We start from the raw sequence: 20,786 nt of genomic DNA on the forward strand, positions 1-20,786 counted from the left end.
TGTAAACACCAACAGCGCTGGAGCAGCGCTACAACCCAGGAACACTCATTGCGAGGTTGCTGAGGCTGTCCGCAGCCTGACCTCTGTAGTGGTGCTTGATTTATCATTCTTATTTCATGTGATTCTGAATATATATTTTAAACAACCCACCTCTGTTGAAAACAAAATGCAATAACTCTCTTCCAGACTTATTCGAGCTCCTCAAGAGGTAAGATTTTTGTCTTACCCAAGCCATAGAGATATATGAGTACAGAACTGGACGTAGCCTTCCAGGTTCTAATTCAGCTGGTTCTAATTCAACATCTTTGACTTAGTAATGCAACCCCTATCACAGGTGCATTGGGTGCTTTCCATCTCTCCTTGCTGTCTATCCTTTAGAATTTCAGTCCAAAAGAAGCCAAGTCTTTAGATAAGCAAACTAATAGGAAGTTCCTATAGGCCTCTTCAGTATCTATCTGGGACCAGAAATAAGAGGACAAGATCAGAATGCAGCTGTATTCCTCCAACTCCACTCAGCAGGGCAGCCATGGCCTTCTTGAAAAGAAATGAATGTACACATCTTCATAAGGACGATCTCAAGCCTGCTATTTGGGAGAAAAATATTCATTAGTGCTAGTAAAATGCAGAAAGTTATTTTACCAATACATATTTCCAAAATTGTAAAAGCAGAATCGCCCATAAGCATGCAAGACATGACGGTGGTGTGTCCAGGGCAGGGCGACCAAGGATCCCTGTTCTGTCCTTGCTGCAGGATCAGGCAGAAACTTCAGAAGCTGAGTGTGTCCCAAGGGGCTGATCAGAACTCAGGATCCCAAAGCAACTCCTAGCTTTAAGCCTTCTCTTGTTTGAAAACCAAAAGGGCTGACAGAGGAAACCTCCTAGTGTGTTCTTTACCTGCACGGTAGTGGAGCTCTGCCGCGCTCCTAGGGGAAAAAAAAAAAAAAAAAAAAAAGCTCAGCACCTTCAGCCTGCATTGGGCCAACGCTGAGCTTTCCACACACATCCCTAATGGGCCTTTCAAAACTCTGCCCTCCAATGAAGGTGGTTGAAGCAACACTTTGGGCGATATCACAAGGCTCCCGGGGCGATGCTTCACTGCTTCCTCAGCATATGCCAGTGCCCATTTTACAGGGGGAATTTATGATCCTTCTCTCAGTAGAGAGAGCCAAAGTTTTATAATATTCATTAAAAATCAGCACCACATGTAGTAATACGGAATACTGCCTTACACAAGGGGGCCAAGTTATAGGTGTTTAGGGAAACATGGCAGAATTTCCTGGCCTTGGCAAGGGCTAGAGCTGCAGGCACCAGCACACCACTAACACACCTTAATTTATTGTGAATGTACATTCAGCCTAAGTTTTAATTGCTCACTTTAAAGCCCTAAGCACCACCAAGCTTCCTCCTGCGGGGCAGCCACATGATGGTCTTAAGGGGCAGCGACACTACCAGAGTGAAAGGCAGGAGAAAGTGGCTGCTGCGTAAAGGAGGTGGGGAAGGACAGACAGCTCCCTCTTTCCAAAACTCTAACAAGGGGTTAGAGGCTTGCGCAGTGGGGCAGGCCAGGGCACTGCATGAGAAGGATTCCAGCGCCAGCATCGTTCGTGGGTAGGGGGCAGCTCTCCCACCGCTTACTCCACGCCACAGAGGGTACGTGGGGCATCCTTTCTGTCTACCAGGGTCCGGATAGACAGCCTAGGAATCCCAGGTTCGGCGGTGTGTCCTCCCTCCCCGGGTGCAGTGCCTAGCCTCTGGCACCCTCCCTGTGTGCCACACCAGCCCTCTGCACCACGCTAACCCCATAGCCCGCAACCCGCGTCTGACAAGACCTGCAAGGCCAGGCCCAGGCGGGCGGTCAGTAGGGCTGGGAGCAGCGGGCCCTCCTGGCCGCGCGGCCGCACAAAGCGGGGAGACGGAAGGCGCGCCCCTCCCGCGATCAGCGGAGCGCGCGCCCGCCCCCGCCCCCAGCCGGTCCCCCAGCGCCGTTCGCGGAGCCGCTTACGCTAGTCGCCCGGCGTACGGCGCCCCAGCGGCCGGGGAGGTGCGCTGCCCGGCTCCCGTAAAGTTATTGTGAATGGGGAGCGGGTGACGTCAGCGCCGAATGTCAACAATGTAGCGATTGAGAGTGTGGGCGTTCCGGGGAGAGCGCGAGCCGTGCGGCGCGGAGCAAACACTGCCTCGCCGCCGCCGCCTCAGCTGCAGCGCGGCCGCGCACACCCGGCTGCGGTCGCAGCAGCGCCACGCGAGCCTCGCCGCCCGCCCGCCCGCCCGCCTGCCCGCTCCGCCACCACCGCGCTTTCTCCCGGGCTCCCTCGCCCCCGCCCCTCCCCCTCCCGCACACTGGGGGGCTGGGATCGCGCTGCCATGTGATGTGCGTCCCCTCCGCGAGCTCTCGGTGACCCCCGAACCGCCCACCGCGCCGGCTGCTGGGAGGGGGCTACGGGCTGGGAAGACGCGGCGCAGAGGAGGCGGAGAAGGACGCAAAGTTCCCGGGCGAGGTGAGTCCCGGGCCCGGGCGGGCGCCGAGCGGGGCGCGGGGCAAGTTTGCGGGGCGCGCGGGGGAGGCAGCCGCCGGCCCGGAGCCCTGCCCCAGCCACACATTCTCTAGGAACCCGGAGGGTGGGCGCGGAGCCGGCCGACGCGCGCGAGGGTGCGCTGCCCGCCCGGCTGTTTACGACGGGCGAGGCGGCATTGTATTTTGCTCGCGTCGACGGGTGTTTTGGAACAGCAGGGGGAGGAGGAGCGGAGGGTAATAAGTCAGGCGCGGAGGGCGGGCTGGGGGGAGGCGCGCGGCCGAGCCGGCGAGCAGCTGTCAGACCCGCGGCCCTGCCCCCGGCCCCCGCGCCAGGCCAGGCGGCCTCGCCCGCCCGAGCGCCCGCGCCCAGGGCTGCTCTGCCGAGACCGCGACCGCCGCGCCTCTGCGCTCCGCTGTCAGCCGCCGCCGGGTGGCCCGGACCGCCGGGACACTCGGGAATCGGCTCAAGTTTCGGATCTTAGGAGGCGGCGCTGGGGGCCTCCCGTGCAGACCCAGGTGGGCTGAACCCCTCCCGGCCCACGATCGGGCTGTCGGACAGCGCGCCGCGGAGCCCAGCTTAGGTGCCCGCGGCTTCCGAGAGGGACACCTGGCCCCCCTGCCCCCAGGGTCCCGCGTGAAGTCTAAGAGCCGCGCACCCATCCTACACCCTGGTCTCCGGCCCTCGGAGCCCCCAAGAGAGGACTATACCCGGGGGTTCTTCACTCGCCTACGCTGAGGTTCCCACGGCGCTGAGGCGCAGGTCCCTTGGCCGGTGGGTGCTGTGCCTCCCGGACAGGGCGGAGAGGGCGCTCCTGGGCTTCCCGGATGCCCGCGGGAGCGGATCGCCGAACATCTCTGCGACCTCGGTCTGGCCGAGGATTTGTAGGAACTTGGACCTCACTAGGAAGCTGGCAAGACCGGGAGTTTGTGTCTGGGCGGCCAAAGGACCTGGGCTCCGGGGGTCGTGGGTTGCGGGGACCCCAGTGTCTTCGCGCGGAGGCCAGTTTGGCAACTTGAGGGAAGTTCGGCGTTGCTGCTGCCTGGCTGGGTTTGAGGTGCGCCCCGCAGCTCCTACACCCGGTCACCGCTGGGGCCACGGGGGCCCAGGTGTCCCACGCCACCCACCCCAACCGAGACGGAGCTGCAGAGACTGCGCCCGCGGGTGGCCAGACGCCGCGTTCCTCGGTTTTCACCTTCGCTGTCTAGGGCTGCGGTCTCTCACTCTGTGTAAATTTCATCTGTTGAGTGTATTTAAGTAAAAAGGGTAATTACTTTAGATAAAAATCCTTTCCTGCCTAGTGGGAACCTTGGCAGAGACGATGCCTAATGAGATTTTTTGCTTTTGTCTGTTTAGAGTAAAATTAGAGATGTTAACTCTGATAACGGTTTTCTCAGATCATTAAAATGTAACATGTAAGAAAGGCTTGTCGCGCGGCGCAGGCTCTGGCTGACATGAAAGAGACTGAGCGTGAAGGGCCGCCCCTCCTCGGGAGAGGGCTATTTCTGTGCGACAGCGGGCGTCTTGCTTAAAATGTGAGATCGCCCCACCCTGGTACTCGGCAGCTCTCAAGAAAACGGCAGTTTTCATTCTTGTAAGGTAATAATAAACGTGAGTCAAAATGACATCTTGTTAGAATTAGGCTTTAGTCTGTAAGAGAGATTGCTAAATTACAGTGTTACATTCAAAGTGCTCCAATGAAAGGTCTGTCAGCATTTCCATTATAAATTCAGTTTTTTAGGAGTTTGTGATTTCACCACAAAACTTTGAGCGGCTGCAATGCATTTTTTTCTGTGTTCTGATCTTTTTTTTTTTTTTTTTTTTTTTTTTAATGCTTTGATTGTCCCATCTATCCTGTTTTCTAGTCCTGAAACTTCCATATCTTTCGAATGGGGGAGGGGTGGCAGGTGTCAGCAATGGAATACACAACCAGGGAATCAAGTACTTTGCTTTAGTATTTTCACATGGAAGTTTGGAAGGCATCAGGTTTGCCATTTGGTAATCATAAATGTGTTGAGTAAATTCTTCTGATATCTATTCTGCAGGTGGATTGAAATGTCACTTGGCAGCGTAGAAGCCGCGGTTACACGGAGAGATACATTTCCCTCGTGCATGTGTGTGTCCCGACTCATAGCTAAATTATGAACACCCTTGTTAGTTATTTCTCAATCTTTTGTATGTTGCGAGTCAGAATCTGCCGTGGAGAAGAGGGGTGAGGCAGAAAAGGAGGGAGTGACTAAGAAACCCTGATTCACTTTCAGTCTTACCAGTGCCTGGGAGGAAGCCATTTATTCTCTTTCTATTGAATTATGCCCTTTGACTCACTATCTTCAGGCAGTTCTCCTGCAGTCACTCACCTCTGGCTGCTGTGTGAGGGGCTTAATTATTTGCAAACTGCCTTGAAATCCCCAGATGAAAGACACTGAATAAGTGCAAAGTATTGTTATTCAGATATGGAATTTAATGATCCATTACAGTTCATCAGGAAAATGCACTTTGGAGTGATGGTAGGAAACGGTTCCACCTGATAGAGGGTAATAATAACTGCTTAAAAGTAGGTTCAGATTACAGATGAGACAATTAACTCTAGCCATGTGCTCTTCAATTTGTTGCAATTCATTTTGTGATCAAAGTGAGTCGCAGAGAGCCAGATGGTCAGGTTCTCGTTCAAATCTCTCCTAGGCCAGCCCCTCGCTCCTCAACCCACTGTCTGTACAGCCCAGCACTTGGTTATTCATTAGCACTTGTGAGCTGTTCCTCAGAATTTGTAATCGAGGCTCCTGTGATGCCAACAAAGGGACTCCGGCCAATCTGTATTGTTGGGAGCAGTTTAATTTTACTTGGATTAACTCTCCCTTAGTGTCTGTGGTGTAGATCCAACCTTAACAAGGAAGAGGGCCCATTGGCTCTTGAACTCCGCTATGCGCGGCTCCACTGATCTAAGCTTTGAACTCCAGCTTTCAGGGGTGGGGAAGGCTGTTACAAATCCTGGCTTGATTGTTGAATGAATGGGAGAATACTGGACTTAGGTAAATAAACATCTTGCTGTTAGGGCACTGATGGAGAATCTGTTAGAGCTTTCAGTGATAGCAAACAAGCCACTACGATGCGTGTGCCTTAGCTTCGCCACTCACGTGGGGTGGGGAGTTGACCGTAAGATCTACAGACAGCCCTCTCCTCTGCTCCACTCCAAAGGATCTCACCCCTGGTTTATGCTGGGCTGTTATTTCTATGAAATACTTAGTAATTCCTGTATAGTGCACCTCTCATTTGCATTTTTCACTGCATCCTATGGTACTTAGGTATCTGGCCCTGGTGAGGAGAGGGTAGGATGTGGAGTGGCAGGCAACCACTACGCCGCTTCACTCATTGTCTCCTGTTGCCAGACGGTAACTGGTGGGAATGCTGGCTTTGTGTTGCCATCGTGTTCAGCTTTCCCAAGCTGAATACCTAGAATTTTATGTAGAATTCCCCTATTAAAATTCTGCCTCAATTTTTTTAAATGTTGGATGAGAACATGTATAAAAGCTAGACCTGGAAACAGCTTGTCTTCTATTACTGAATATGAACAAAATGTCTTATTGTTTAATATTTATGTATTTAGCTATCTTCTAAAGGCTTGGCACATGCATAGTGGATGATTTGAGAGTGTGTACCAAAGGAATGCTAGCAACTCCCAATAAATTGAAAAGAAACAAAACTCTAAATCAAACCAAATCAATGCTGAGCCTCACTTGGGGACTGGTCCCTCTTTTTAACAGGGAATTCAACATGAAGGGCCAAATAATTAATACCATGAGCAGAGTGTTATCTGCCACAGGTAAATAATCTACTGCTTCTACTTTGCTGTTACTGGCCAGATGGCAACTTGGCTAATGCCTGAGACTGTCTGTGTGAGTTTTACATCTGAGAATGCCGTCTAAAGTAAAAGATTGGGGGCCAGGGAGATAGCTCAGTTGAATAAGCGCTTCCCAGGCAAGTGCAAGGGCCTGAGTTCAATCCCCAGTTCCGCAATTAATAAATAAATAAAATTTTAAAAAAGTAAAACATTGGATTTATTGAGTGTGCTCATGTGCCAGGCAATCCTAACTACCTTATCTGTATGTATCTCATTGATGCCTCAGAGCCATCCTATAAAGTAGGCATTGTGCCCATTCTGCAGAATTAGATGGTGTTGACCAGAACTTTGTCTGAATGTGACGTGTAAAGGTTGTTTCCCTGCCACATATACATCATCCAGCCTGGAGTCGATCATGGTAGTCAGCACTGCCTGGCAAGGTGAAGGACCATTATATATGGAGAATATAGTACCTGCCCTCATGTGCCGGAAACAGGGAACAATACAACATTGTATTTGTCCACATCAGCAATTTAAGCAACAAATTGCTCATGTGCCTCCCTGTTCTTGTTTTCTCCATCTGGATATTGAATAAGCTCCAGTGACATATGACCCTAGTGGAGGCACCCAAAGGTCAAAAGTTAGGGCTTGGTGCAGAAATTGGAATTTCTTAGGTAAGGCAGATCAAGAAACTTTCCACAGAGTGGGGTTTTCGTGTTAGGGAAGGCAGTGAGGCCCAGAGGGAGAAGAACTTGTATTATCTGTAACAATACATAGCCTGGGGGCCGGGGAGATGGCTCAGTAGAACAAGCACAGGGGCCTGAGTTCAATCCCCAGTTCCTCAAAAAAAAGGCTGCGCTGTTCTAGTTTTAAATTTTATGTCAATATTTACAAATTATTCAAGTCCAAATTGAAACTTACTATTGACTACACTCCTGTGTTTTGTTTTGTTTCTTTTTGGGGGGGGAGTTCTGGAAGATAGTAAAAAATTGTCAATTCAAGATCCTGCTTTGAATTTTTCCCCTCTTTTTCTCTCCCTTTTGTTAGTTTCGAATGTCAGTCTGCTCACAGCTGAAACTTAAATCGTACATCGGTGTGCTGCTTCCTTAGAGTGGGAACACTGCTCAGAATGTCACTGTCCTGTCATTTATAAGGGCCATTTCATCTCTAGAGGACATGTAAATCGGTCCTACTACCAGCCCTACCTCACAGTCAGGTAGGAATTTTGCTTTTGTTTTTCTCCCCCCAAAATAATACATCTCCCCAGTCTGGAAGTGTCCTCCATACTAGTTCATTCTGCTCCCTGGAATTACTGCCAGAAGGGCCTCCCAGGGACATCACAATCACCACTCCTCCAGTGTCATCCCCTGGTTCCCTCTCTTTTGTTCCTTAGCATGCTAATGGATTGTCCCTTGGTTCAAAGATGTGTCATTTTTCTCCCTGACCTTTTTTTCTGTTCCCAAGGGCGGCAGGACACACTGCAGCTGACGTGAGGAGGGCTGGCACGTGGTTGCCAACTCCCTCCTATCCCTGTGGCAGCCTTCATCTTCTTTCCCAAGCACTTGTGTCCCCTGCTTTCCCAGCCTCCTACTTCCTGTCATCCTCTTCCTATTGTTCCCGAGCCCCTGGCTGGCCTGTCTTCTGTCTCCAGGTACCTTCAAAGAAGGCTTTAAGGTGTTCGAGACCCCCATGCTCAAATCTTGCTTGTCATCTTGCCTGTCTCTTCTGTCACACTAAGGTGACAGGTGCTCCAGGAGTTTCCTCAGGAGTCTCCCAAACCCAGTCCCCAGAAGGGTTAGAGCTTCACTTTGGGGCTTAAAGTTGGGAGACACCATCCTGGTGCATTCTCGGGCCACAAGTAGGAAGACAGACTGTGTGCAAGCTCAGCAGATTTCTCTGTATTACAGTATCCATGCAGTATTGGAAAGGCTTTCCTTTTCTTCTTCACTTGAAGACTTCCCAATACTCCAGCACATATTCTTTTAAGTAGGAGACTTATCGACACTACAAAATGAACCAGGTTCCAGAAACACATGTTTTTTGGGGGCAGGTGCCTCAATCATCCATTACACAAGTGTATCGAGTATCTCTTATGTGACAAATGTCCACAATGCTAAGGCGGGGCAAATGCAATCCAGGCTTCTGCCCATGTGAATCACAGTCTTTAGTAGAAAGATGACAGAAGCCAGTTAAAAGCAGCTCATTCAAACTTCTGTAAAGGGTAACTATCCCAGGTATCCCTGGGTATAGAGTGGGGCTGACCTGGCCGGGAGGCTGGGGAAGCCTCAGCCCCCAGGAAGTGTGGCATGAGATTCATTCAGGGCCAGCCTGAGACTTGAGGCTCACTTTTTCCTCCAACTGCCTAATCCTATTAATTTACTACTATCATTGGCCCTTTGGAGTATTGCATAAGCCTTGATATAACCCCTCGGGCCATTTTAGCAAATAATGGTTCTGGTATAGAGTCCAGAATTGATTTATTTACCTGTGTCTTTGGAGCCTGCTAAAAGCAGAATTGCTAATTGTCACAGGTACTGTTCATTTCCACACTTGGAAAAAAACACAAGTTATATCCTCACCTTGAACATATTTAGGGCCATATGACCACATTTGAATGATTAGAAGAGGCATAGAGTCCCTTTCAGTTGGCCAATGTGTGCGCCACCAAGCCAAGGACCTTAGTGAAGATGCAAGTCTAGCTACTGTCTGAAGCCCCCACTTACTCCAAAGCAAGGATGGTCTCCACCCTCTGCAAGTGAGGATGATTACTTAGACCTTTCTTGAAGTTTAACTTAGGAATGTTGGCAGGATGTGTATAAAACCAGTTGGTTATATTACACACTACGATCCCTGTTTTCTCTTCCTTCACTGATAACTAAGAAGCCTTGTGGGCATCTTCTATGTGTTGTTCGTATGAAGCCATGTAATCCTCATAGATACTCAAAGCAAAACATGATCATTAGAAGCTGAAGCACAGATGTCACCTAAAAAATGAGTGGCAGAGATGGGATTGGTCGCTGAATGTCTGATGTGAGAGCCTGTACTCTCAACCCTCATGCTGTGCAGACCGCTTTCCTTTTCTTCTTCACTTGAAGTTGGAACCCTTGGTAACAGGTCTTGGAAAGGTAGATAGAGGCCAACCCATCCTGAAATTTTGGATGTTATGTTGACAGCTATCTGAAGGGTGAAGTTGAAAAATAGTTTCTCAGGGAACTTGAGTGAATGTCTATTGTCATTGACACGACTTACTGTCTAATAATTGCATTTCTCAGAGTTTAGTGTCCATTTAGGTATCAGAAGGTAGACATGACAACATGGAAAAGCAAAAGATAAACTAGGCATGGGACATCAACCCATGGCCCTGTCTCCTGTGTTTATCTGTAACTCAGACTCTAGCTATCTCATTAGGTGAAAAAGTATGTTGGCTTTCTCTGTTTTCTTTCAATGATAGGGACAATGTGAAAGCAACTACTCTAATAGGTAGAGTATTCCACCCTGGAGGAAGAATTTCAATCGGATCCAATTCCATTAAAACTCCTAATTGGAAATGTTAGCTACCTGTAATAGATACATGTAGGTAACCTTTGTTCTCATTCTAGTCAATTTCAGGGAAAGATTACCTTGCCAGATTAGCATGTTGCAACTCTCAACTGAGAGTTGAATGATTTTAAAGGACTCAGGCAGGCAGTTAGTTTGGCAGTGCCCCGAGCTACCTCCTTTTGCAAGATCACTGTTTAGGATGCTGACTCAGCTTTGCTCTGCCTGGGCTGGACACCAAGTTGTAATCTCTACTCAAGAGGCCTCACCGTGAGGTCCTGCTTGAACGTTAAGCACGTTGGAAGCTCAGCTTGGGAGATAGTAAAGTGTGTGATTGTACCATGCCTCTTTTTCAGTATTTAGTTCGAATTTTTGGAGCTGGCTAAATGGGGAGATACTTAGTGTGTCAGTGTTGGAGGTTTTAAGTGATTAAAAAAATCAAGCAGATGAGTGCATAAAGATTTCTATGCAAACAATGATGAGCTTAAATTAAAGCTGCTGATTTAGTGTGAGAATTACTTGCATTGATTTGTAGAATATGTACATGGGTTCAAGATTCCATATTATGCAAATGAATAAGCCCTGAAGAGTCAAACTGAAAAAAATGAAATTAACTGTGAAAGATAGTGTTACCCATTCATAGCAAGAGGAAAATGTAGCCATACCTCGAGTGAACCCTTGCTTTTGATATATTGTTCTGGGAAGATCAGCAGCCTGGATGATGGTCCGTCTTTGTCTGAATTATGAAGAAGGAAGGCAAGTTTACTGTCAGTTCTCCAAAGGTCCTTTTTTTCTCTTCCTTTTTGCTTTGCACTCTGCTGCCTTTCGGCCTCCTAGTACCCTTATTTCCTTTCGTTGTCTCAAATCAATTTCAGGAAAGGATTTTAGGAGCATAATTTTGCTAGGATATAACTAACTGAGAATACCTTGTGCATTATTTTTTCTGAGGCATCAGCATATTAATAGGAGGCAAAGCCTGAGAAGAAAACTCCGGAAGATTGGGAGTAATGGAGTTTCACAGACTCACTAGGTTAGCAGGGGTACATTTTGGAATGAAGAGGGTCTTTCTTAGCCTACGCCTGAACAGAGAATATATACAAATAGGGCAGAGGATCTGAACTTCCAGCCTATTAAAAATATAAAACTCAGGGGCTGGGGAGAGAGCCCAGTGGTCTTTTCTTTTTTTTTCTTTCTTCCGGAACCAGGGATTGAACTCAGGCCCTTGCGCTTGCCAGGGAAGTGCTTATTCTACTGAGCCATCTCCCCTGCCCCAGCCCAGTGGTCTAAGCACCTACATGGTAAGTTGCAAGGATCCAGGTTTGATCCCTGGTACCGTGTGCCATCCTAGAACCCCAGACGTGCATTGCTGGCCACCAAAACTGGGTGTGGTCGCTGGGGAGGCTGAGACAGGAGGGTCATATAAGTCCCAGCTGTGTAGCAAGACCCTGTATCAAATAATAAAAGATTAAAAATTTTAGGGGCTGGGGAGATAGCTCAGTGGAATAAGTGGTTGCCTGGCAAGCGCAAGGCCCTGAGTTTGATTTTACCAAAAAAAAAAAAATTAAAATTTGTTTAAAAAAATATAAAAAGCAAATGATTTTGAATAGTATGCCTGTTAGTGATGTCACTGTCCTCTTGGCAGACTCTGGATTGGAGCATATAGCATCAGCCTATCTAGCAAGGCAGTGAGTTATGTAACAGAGTAAACTTTTGGGGAAAGCCTCTTGTTCTATGACTGGGAATTTCTGTGAGTCAGTGACCGTGACTCTGAAGTCCTCAGTTATCTTTGATCATTGGGGGTGTTTTTGTTTTTGTGGAACAGGAGATTTCAGTGGTCTTTTCTTTTTTTTTCTTTCTTCCGGAACCAGGGATTGAACTCAGGCCCTTGAGCTTGCCAGGGAAACGCTTATCCTACTGAGCCATCGCCCCAGCCCTCCTCTGTTATCTTTGTGTATTGAATCTTATAGGAAAAGGTACCAGCTCCTACCTTACCTCTCTACTGTGATTACTGGTATGCCTCCTATTGTTAGCGTGGTGGTGACATTTGGGCATCAGGAAAAGTTGACTAATGAGACTGTGCTCACTTTAGATAAAGTTGCCTGGTAATCTCCCGGCTGAGCAGTCTGAGCGGCCTTCCCCGCTCCCCTCCCCCACTACACCCTTCAAGCAACCATGCTATGTTGGGTTGATGGCGCCATCTAGTGCCAGAATGTGAGACTGACGTGTGGCTCTGCTCCCACGGTGTGGGAGGGAGGCCTCGCTGTGCAGAGAACCCTCCTCCATTGAGGGTCCCTGCTCTAGGCTGAATTTTCCTTTTTCTTCGTAGTTTCATTTCGGCTCTGTGTCTTCCGTTCCCTCCCGTTTCTTCTGTCTGCCACTCCTTAGTGACCTCTCATTATAACTCCCTTTTTTCTTATCCAACTTTTTTTTTTTTTTTTTTGGTGGAACTGGAACTTGAACTCAGCCCTTAAACTGTTAATTAGTTCCTCTAAACCACACAAAATTCTGTCCTTTTTTTTGTGATACTGGAGATGGAAAGCCAGATCTTGCGTTTGTACTCCGTAAGTGACAGATGGAATAATTTTCTCAGGATACTTTGTGCCTAAGTAAGAGGACACCATGAATTTCGTAGTGAAATTAGCCATTTAAACTGAATTGAAGAAGCAGAGCGAAACCAAAGATGAAGCGCCAAAGTCTCACTTAGAAAGCTGCTCTCATCCTCAGTTACTTAGATACGTCCTCACTGTCAAGAGGGGGCTTTCCTTTCATTGACTTTAGAGCTCTCCTCATCGTATGATCTTCTCCTTTCTAAACTGCAGATTATATTTCTCATATTTTAAGTTAGGAACGTGTCCGTGGACTGCCTTGGGACATTATCTCATGGGCGTGGCCCTGTTTCTGTGGGAACATGTATTCTGGGTTCCAAACCAGTTCTCTGGGTTTTTTGGATCCGGTATTAAATGAGATGACATCCATAGAAGAAGATACGTAGAACAAAGTGAGTCATGTGGCCTCTGCATGTTGGTGGGACCTGAATTAGTGTGCAGGGTTAGGGCTCTCACACTGAACGATGAATTCTTAATTTCCACCCAGGTTAAGCCTTTGACTTTGTGGCTTTGAAAGTAAGTCCCTTCTGAAAAACAGGAACTGTGCTCGCCTGTTAGCAGTTCTTGTGGTCGAGATGGCAACTATTTTGATTTTTCAGAAGGGAGGAAAAGCAGTTAAACCTAGTTAAAATTACAGCCAGTTAAAATTAACCGGCTCATGAGATTTGAGTGCAGCTGTTCCACACACAGAGAGAGCCAGTTGTTTATTTATTACCACTATCAGTTATTACTAGTTGTTACTTCTGGGGTTCTGGTATAGATTACTGTGTTGGTCTTCCCTTGGGGACTAGGAACCGCGAGGGTAGAGAGGTTCCTGTGTGTGTATTTGCATGAAGCCTGTTTTTGTTTTTGCCGGTGGGTGTGTGCACCGTGTGTGTGTGTGTGTGTGTGTGTGTGTGTGTGTGTGCGCGCGCGCGCAGGAGCATTTCAGCGTGTCAGCAGTTTCCCACCAGAAGCACCTGCTGACTCACGCTGTACGCTGCCCGCAATACCAGTACCAACCTTGAGGGCACCAGCTGGGTCGGCACCGAGGGGCTGCTTTCGGACCTGGGGTCACTGCTGAGCTGGCTGCCTTCTCGCCGTTGCCTTCTGGTTGCAGGATAAGAAGTTGGGCAAAATTCTGCCTTTGTAGGAACTGCCCAGAGACTATCTGGAAATGCCTTGGGAAAACAGATTTACTTCCTCGTGTTCTGTGGGAATCTCGAAGGGAAACCGGCTGGTATAAAAGGAAAGGGAGCGGGCTGTGATCCCTTCTCAGCACTAGGAGGACCTTCCTAGACCTCCAGCGTGGGCTTCCTAGGCGCCACTGAAACCTGACCCACTTGGCCCGTGGGAAGCCGTGTGCTCCGAGCAGGGAAGGGGCGGAGAGTGGGCGTGAGGCGCGTCCAGCCCGCAGGGATGATGGCTTTTGTTTGTATCAGTCGCATGTTGTTAAGGTTAAGAAAAACAAAAGCAAAGCACAGAACCTCCAGTTATTTAAGCCACCGCGTACTTTCTGAGCTGGTTTCACTGTTTGTTTTCAGAGTTCAGCGCTACTTATTTTCATCGGAAAGTGTGAAATGTGCTTTTCTGAGGTTTCTGCCTAAACTTCCTTCTGTAGACACAAGTTGCTCAAATCATCTTAAAAATCTCTGGAGAAGTTCGATTCAGATGAGCTCAGCTAGGGAAAGGAACGCTTTACACACACCAGAGAATTCTCCTCCTTTCTTTTTTTCCCCTGTAGCTTTGATAAGCCTTCTAAGACGGCTTTGACCAGTAATAAAGAAAAAGCCACAGCGACCGTGCGCAACCTGATGTTGATGGAAGTTCTTGGTTTCCGCTGATATGAATGACTCATCAGTATCAATACAATTGTGACTTCTAATAATAACAAAGTGCAAGACCTTCAAAACATGTGGTTTTAGTCCTTGCTCTTAGTGAAAGGTTGGAAAATATTAGTTTGAGCTTTTTTACTTTCTGATCTCTTAATTTCATCCTGGTATAAAGTTGTTTTCTTTTTTTGTCGGTGCGACAATGGTCCTGTTTTTCATTCTGCTGTTCTTAGTTTCGTTATGATCAAAGAGCCAGGCTTGGATCGTTGTGTCCTTCAGAGATCTGGGCACTGAGCATCTCCTGCCAGGGCTATGTTCTGAGGGAAATGTGGCCGAAGAGTACATCCTCCCAGCATGCAGAAAGGAAAACGCTGGTCCCAACCGCGGTCCACCAAGCGGTCCTCCAAGCGGCCGCCTCCCACACAGCGTCTATTGTGCAGGCCTGTGGTATTGCTGAGTAGCCTCATTGCCGTGTGAGTCACTGTCAAAGGATTCCAAGAGGAGGGTTTACAGAAAACACGAGTCAGAGGAAACAGCTGAGTGGACAGAAGCAGCAGTCACAGGAAGACGTGAGCTGCCTCGTTGGCACAGCAGAGGCTGCCCCTGGAGCCCTGAGCACCCCCAGGGCTGAGGGGTCCGGTAGCACTTTGCAGCCTATTTGCATGACTAGGTGGGCACACATTTGTTTCCTTCTTTGCTTAGTTCTGGTTTGTTTTTCCTGCAGTCCAGCCACATCCTTAGAGATGACTGTCTTAGCTCTGTGCCCCACTCCTCTTATCCAAGAGCTTTTATTTTTGCATTCTGTATGGAAAGCAACTGAATTTCTAGACTATGCTAGAACAGTATATATATTCACTTTCAAAAGGTAAATGTTTTACTTTATGGTTTTTCATTCTAAATACTTCATCTTTAAAATATTCCTTTGTCGTTTGCTTTCTAGTTGCTATCCCCGAAGGCTTGCACACCTTGCTTGTTTGGTCTGGGAAATGCTTTACAGGGAAACATTTTATTAGCTAGAAGTTGTGTCTGTCTTGTATCTTTCACACTTTATTTTCAATGGGCTTTTTGGTTCCTTTCCATCTTAACATTTTGGATTTTTAATGTATGCGCCCCCCTGTTACTCTTTTTACCTTTTGTTCCTGGTGCTTAGACATGGACGGATCTAAAGGGATACTCAGTAAGTGACTGGATGAATGAGCTGAAGCTCGCCTGCTTTAGAAATCATCTGTGGTTCATTGATAGCCACAGAAAAAGTTCAGACTCCTCAGCGTGACATTTAAAAGGTCTTCTAACCTGTTCCTGACCTATACTTTCAGATATGTTTTTGTTTTGCAGTTTCCTAATGTATGATTTATATTTTGACTCTGAAGTTTCTTTTATTCTAAAATGACTTCTTGAGCAAATCAGTACTACAGCAAGGGCTTGCTCTTGTATTGTTCCTACAAAGGCAGAAGTCTTACCTATGGGTTTTGAGAAACATGGACAAAAATGTTCAAAGAAGTATGTTCTGTGAAAACCGAGAAAACACCCAAACACTCATCAAATTAGATTGCAGGAGCACATTCTGTTCTGTTTATTTCCTGGGATACTGGGGTACTATTAGGAGTGGAACATAAATATATGTCTATACAGAGTCTGCCCCCCAAAATGTATATATCAGGCAAAGAAAAACATATAAATACTTTGGTTGTAAATTTATTGAGACATCATGAGATTCATACAGGTTACCTTTGGTCTCTACAAGAGGCACTCCAAGTGGTGGCTAGACATTTTTTAGAAGGGTGAACTGCTGCTCGGGTATCCTTGGTCATTGAGATTGTTGCACATGCATTTTCAGTTGCTTCTCTAACACCAGCAGTATGGTGGGCTTTCTGTGATATATGACATCCTCGAGGCTCCTCCATGCAAGGATAACTCAGTTTAAAAAAATGACACTATTTTTCTTTTCCTGAGATGTGTAGACAATGAATTTGTAGTATATGAATGTGAAGAGGCATTCACATTCATATGGTGGTTAAGAGTGGGGATTTTGTGAGTTCAATTTTGGTGTCTGCCACCTACAGTATGACCTTGGACTTATTTATTTATTAAGCTTAGTTTCTAGATCTGTGCATCAAGAAAATTGATAGCTTTTGCTTGATCAAATTGTTAGGAAGATTAAATGAGCTAATATTTGTGACATGCCTAGAAGGGTGGCTGGCATGTAATACGTTAAGTGTCTTTTTTTTTTTGTATTTTAGAGAAGGGTCTACAGGGTGTTCAAGCTCTCACTACTAGATCAGAGTCATAGTGAACTGCCTGTTTACAGCGTCTCAAGAGCTGGGATTACAGGTGTGAACCCCCACGCCCGGTCTCAGTTGCCCTCTCAGTACGCCCTGGGGGCGGGGCCTGGCGTAGCAGGCTCTTGTGCCTGCTTGTAGGCGCTTAATCCACTGAGTTATTTGGGCAGTCCTCAGTGTGTTTCTTAAACCAATAAAATGCTTCAAGATGGGTGAATCTGGGGCTGGTGAGATGGCTCAGTGGTCTAAAGAACCTACTTAGAACAAGCTTAGCAAAGCACAGGGACCGCGGTTCAATCCTCCAGCACCACATGCCAGCCAGCCCCGCCCCCTGGTGGGCTGAGCTGGCCACACACACACACACACACACACACACATAAATAAATAAAAATTAAAAAAAAAAAGATGGGTGAATCTTCTGAACATAGTGTCAAACAGTAAAGCCAGGACCCAAAGGAATGCTCACAGTGCCCAGTATGATTCTATTCAAGGAAAGTCCAAAAGTACATGCAACTAAAAACAGTGTGTAGGGATACATACATAGATGGCAAAACTACAAAGAAAATTGAGAGGTTATCACAGAATACCAGTTAGTGGTTGTCTCCAGCTGGAGACATGATGAGGATAGGATGAGAAAGGGCAGCCTCTGAGGGCAGCCTCTGAGGTCCTACAATATTTTATTTCCCATCTGATACAGTAGTCCCAAGGATGATCTTTTTATGATTATTTTTAAAAGTATGCATATTATGTGCACTATTAGATAAAACATTTTTAAGGGATTTGCATGAGTTTTTATTTTCTGAAAATGTGTCTGATTTGATCTGATATTTTTTAAATGACCTGAGAGAATGCAAGATTCAAAGAAGCAAGATGGCATCAAACAAGAATGACTAAAATTTCTATATTTGGGTTGAAAAACTCAGATACACAGACAGACAATTTGGAATACCTGCTTGGCTCTAGTTCTTCCAACTATCACATGCTACGAATGAAAGCTAAATGCTTTTTACCTAAGTGACACCTTCTTAAGGAACAGTAAGAGAGCTGGCCCCCAGATTGGGGAGTGTAAGGGTCTTGTGCAGCTCCTGTCATGTGTGGTTGTCCCATGTGAGGGGTACCTCGGCAACATCTGGAACAGAATGTGGAAGAAATTCAGTCTCACCACTGATCAAGTGTCTGCATTGTTTTTTAAAGACAGGGTCTCACTACGTTGCCCCTTCAGGCTTCAGATTTATAATCCTCTTGTCTTGCCTTCCAGAATGCCAGAATTACAGATGTGCACCACCATATCTGACCCAGAAACTGTATTTGATTGGGATTCCTATGGGGATTCACACACACACACACACACACACACACACACACACACACACACACACTTGAGAGACATTGGGATGTTTCTAAGATCCCTCATAATTCTTAGGATGTAATGCTTGTGTTTAGCAAACTGCATACTAGACTGGAAATTACTCTTGAACATAGTACTAATTTTTTTTTTTTTTTTACTCTTTCCTTAATTGGTACAGGGTCTCCCTACGCAGCTCAGACTCAAAGTGATCTTCCCGTCTCAGTCTCCCCAGTGCTAAGATTACAGGCGTGTGCCATCATGCCTGGTCTTGGTGGCCTGCATGGCACTGGGGCTGGTAAAGCATGTGATACCAGGGATTAAACCCAGGTTCCTGTGTTTGTCAGGCAGGCCCTTAGACTGCCAAGCTAGCTCCCCAGCTCGACTTTATCAATGTGATGTACCCCATTATATGTATACAAAACAAAATGTCGCCGCTTTGGTTTTAAACACTTTTGCTGATTTCCCCTCTAATGCAAAAATATCAGGTTGATTATATGTTTGAGCAACTACCAGAATTAACATGTAACACTGTTAGATTCTGTTGGTTTTGACAAACGAGTGGATTTTTATTCTTTTAAAAATTGGCACACATTTGTAATACATAATAAAGGGGCCGGGGAGATGGCTCAGTGGAATAAGCGCTTCCCTGGCAAGCGCAAGGGCCTGAGTTCAATCCCTGATTCCACCAAAAAAAAAAAAAAAAAAAATTCCCTAGTATAATACATAATGATTACATTAATTGTGGACAACAGATACATGAATATGACATTTCTTAATTCTTTTTAAAACCTCTTTCCCCATATCGTAGATGAAATTCTTGCTTCACAATTGTCTATTAGTGTCTTCTATATTTATTCAGGTTTTTTTTTCTGTATTTCATTAAAAAAATCCAAAGTAGATTAGGCTTCTGAGTACCTACTTAAAATACCCAAAATAAACATTTTAATAACTAAAAATTCTCATGATACATTGATTTTATATTTAGTCAAATTTTTTTTGTACGTAGTCTATTTTGACCTGGGAACCTCTGAAATCTTAAGTATTTTATAATGATTTTCCACAATACCTTTATCTTTCAGATTATAGATCTAAGATCAGGAAAGTGAAACAGTTTTATCTTTTTTCCCCTCAAAAGATCATGACTAACTTAAGCGCATATCTTTTTTTTCCTTGAATATTTTGCTAGTTATCCTTTTCGCTGATTCAATTCAAGTGGAATCATGATGCGTTTCATCTTTTTCCTGTCTTGTTATTAGTCATCTGTTCCTTTGATGTCTGTAACAAAACTAATAGTTAATGTGATAGTAAAAGAAAATTCCAAAATAAAAAAAGTTTATTAAACTTTGAAATAAGATAGAAAGCATGCTTCACTGTCTGGTAAAAATGAATGGCGAAAGCTTCCTGTTCACTTCATGAACATTCTTTGAGACTGTGTGACTGAGTTATTTAGTGTAAGCTCATAACTCCAGATCTGTTTTCTTTTGGCATATAGGACAAAGAAATTATATCTTGCAGTTGACTTAGGTAATATTTAGTGTATGCTTTTTACCTGGATGAGATAGGGTAAGACAAAGGACCTTATTAAGTAGTAAAGTACTATGGACATATTAGTAACTTTTGTGCATTAAATGTTTTCATTTTAGGGTTGTTTGTTTGTTTGTTTGTTTTGTCTTTGTGAAACCGGGCATTGAACTCAGGATCCAGGCAAGTGTTTGCCAGGCAAGTGCTTATTCTACTGAGCTATCTCCCTACTGACCTATCTCCCCAGCCCCTTAATTTTAGTTTAGCAAGATTTCCTTGCCTTTTATAGGCTTGACTTTAAAATCTGACTTCACGAGATTCTTATATTATGATTTGTTAAGCCATAAAAGCTTGTGATCATGTCACCGCACTCTATCGCACTGTCTCAGAGCCAGATGGCTAGACTCTTCCTGTAGGATTTCAGGTTTGCTTACTGCATGCATTTGTTTGCTTAGTCACCATGGGCATAGACTATGTGTGAAAACTCTGGGCTGGGTGCTCCCAGAAGGACAGAAAATGAATAACACTGGCCTAATGTCCACAGGATTTATAATAGCTTTGTGACTGAGTGACTCTGGTCTTGATAAAAGAATTTTATAATTTATAAATTTATTTTTAGAAATCATAGCATCTTTCCAGATTTTAGATTATTATTTCGCTGTCTTAAAAGTAGAGGATTAAAGCTGAACTTAATAGATTGAAGTTAAACTTAGTAGCTGTTAGAAATATAGTGAGGTATATTCAAGTGTTAAAAGTAGAGTTTAGGAACATTAGTCTTCAGGGTCTTTGGGTCTTAGATTTTTTTTTTTTTTCAGAACCAGGGATTGAACTCAGGCCCTTGCACTTGCTAGGCAAGTGCTTATTCTACTGAGCCATCTCCCTGGCCCCCTAGATTTTTCTTTTTTAGAATGGTTTGAAATTATAAAGCTTTAGATTTAGATTCCAGCTCACACTGTCCAATATGACAGCCGTGGGTCATTTGTGGCTTTAATCTACTTGAAACCTGTCTACACCAAATTGAGATGTACTATGAAAACAGGTTAGGTTTTAAAGATTTAGTACACAGAAAAAGATACAGAATATGTTAGTGATTATTATTATGTCAAAATAGTGTTTTGCATATGTAGAATTAAATAAAAACATTGACTAAATTGACCTATTTTGATTTTTTTTTTTTTTTTTTTTTTTTGGGGATTGAACTCAAGCCCTTGCTCCCTCCTGGTTTCCAGGCGAATGTCTTGTTGTTAGTGTATAGTAATGCAAAATTGATTTTTGTGCTTTGGTCTTCTGTGTTGCTCTCTGTTAAATTTGCTTTTTTTTTTTTTTTTTTTAA

General features: G+C 45.4%; 1 protein-coding gene across 1 annotated transcript in view; it reads left to right on the forward strand.

Moving 5' to 3' along the window:
• The first annotated feature begins 2,171 nt into the window (after window positions 1–2,171).
• The window catches only part of Bach2 (BTB domain and CNC homolog 2), a 417,100-nt gene continuing 398,485 nt past the window's right edge, over window positions 2,172–20,786 (forward strand). The window contains exon 1 of the mRNA XM_023711913.1: window positions 2,172–2,498. The gene's annotated coding sequence lies outside the window, so the exon portion shown is untranslated. The remainder of the gene's footprint in view (window positions 2,499–20,786) is intronic.

Source organism: Octodon degus, unplaced genomic scaffold, assembly GCF_000260255.1.
Source record: "Octodon degus isolate 3935 unplaced genomic scaffold, OctDeg1.0 scaffold00022, whole genome shotgun sequence".
Classification (NCBI taxonomy): domain Eukaryota; kingdom Metazoa; phylum Chordata; class Mammalia; order Rodentia; family Octodontidae; genus Octodon; species Octodon degus.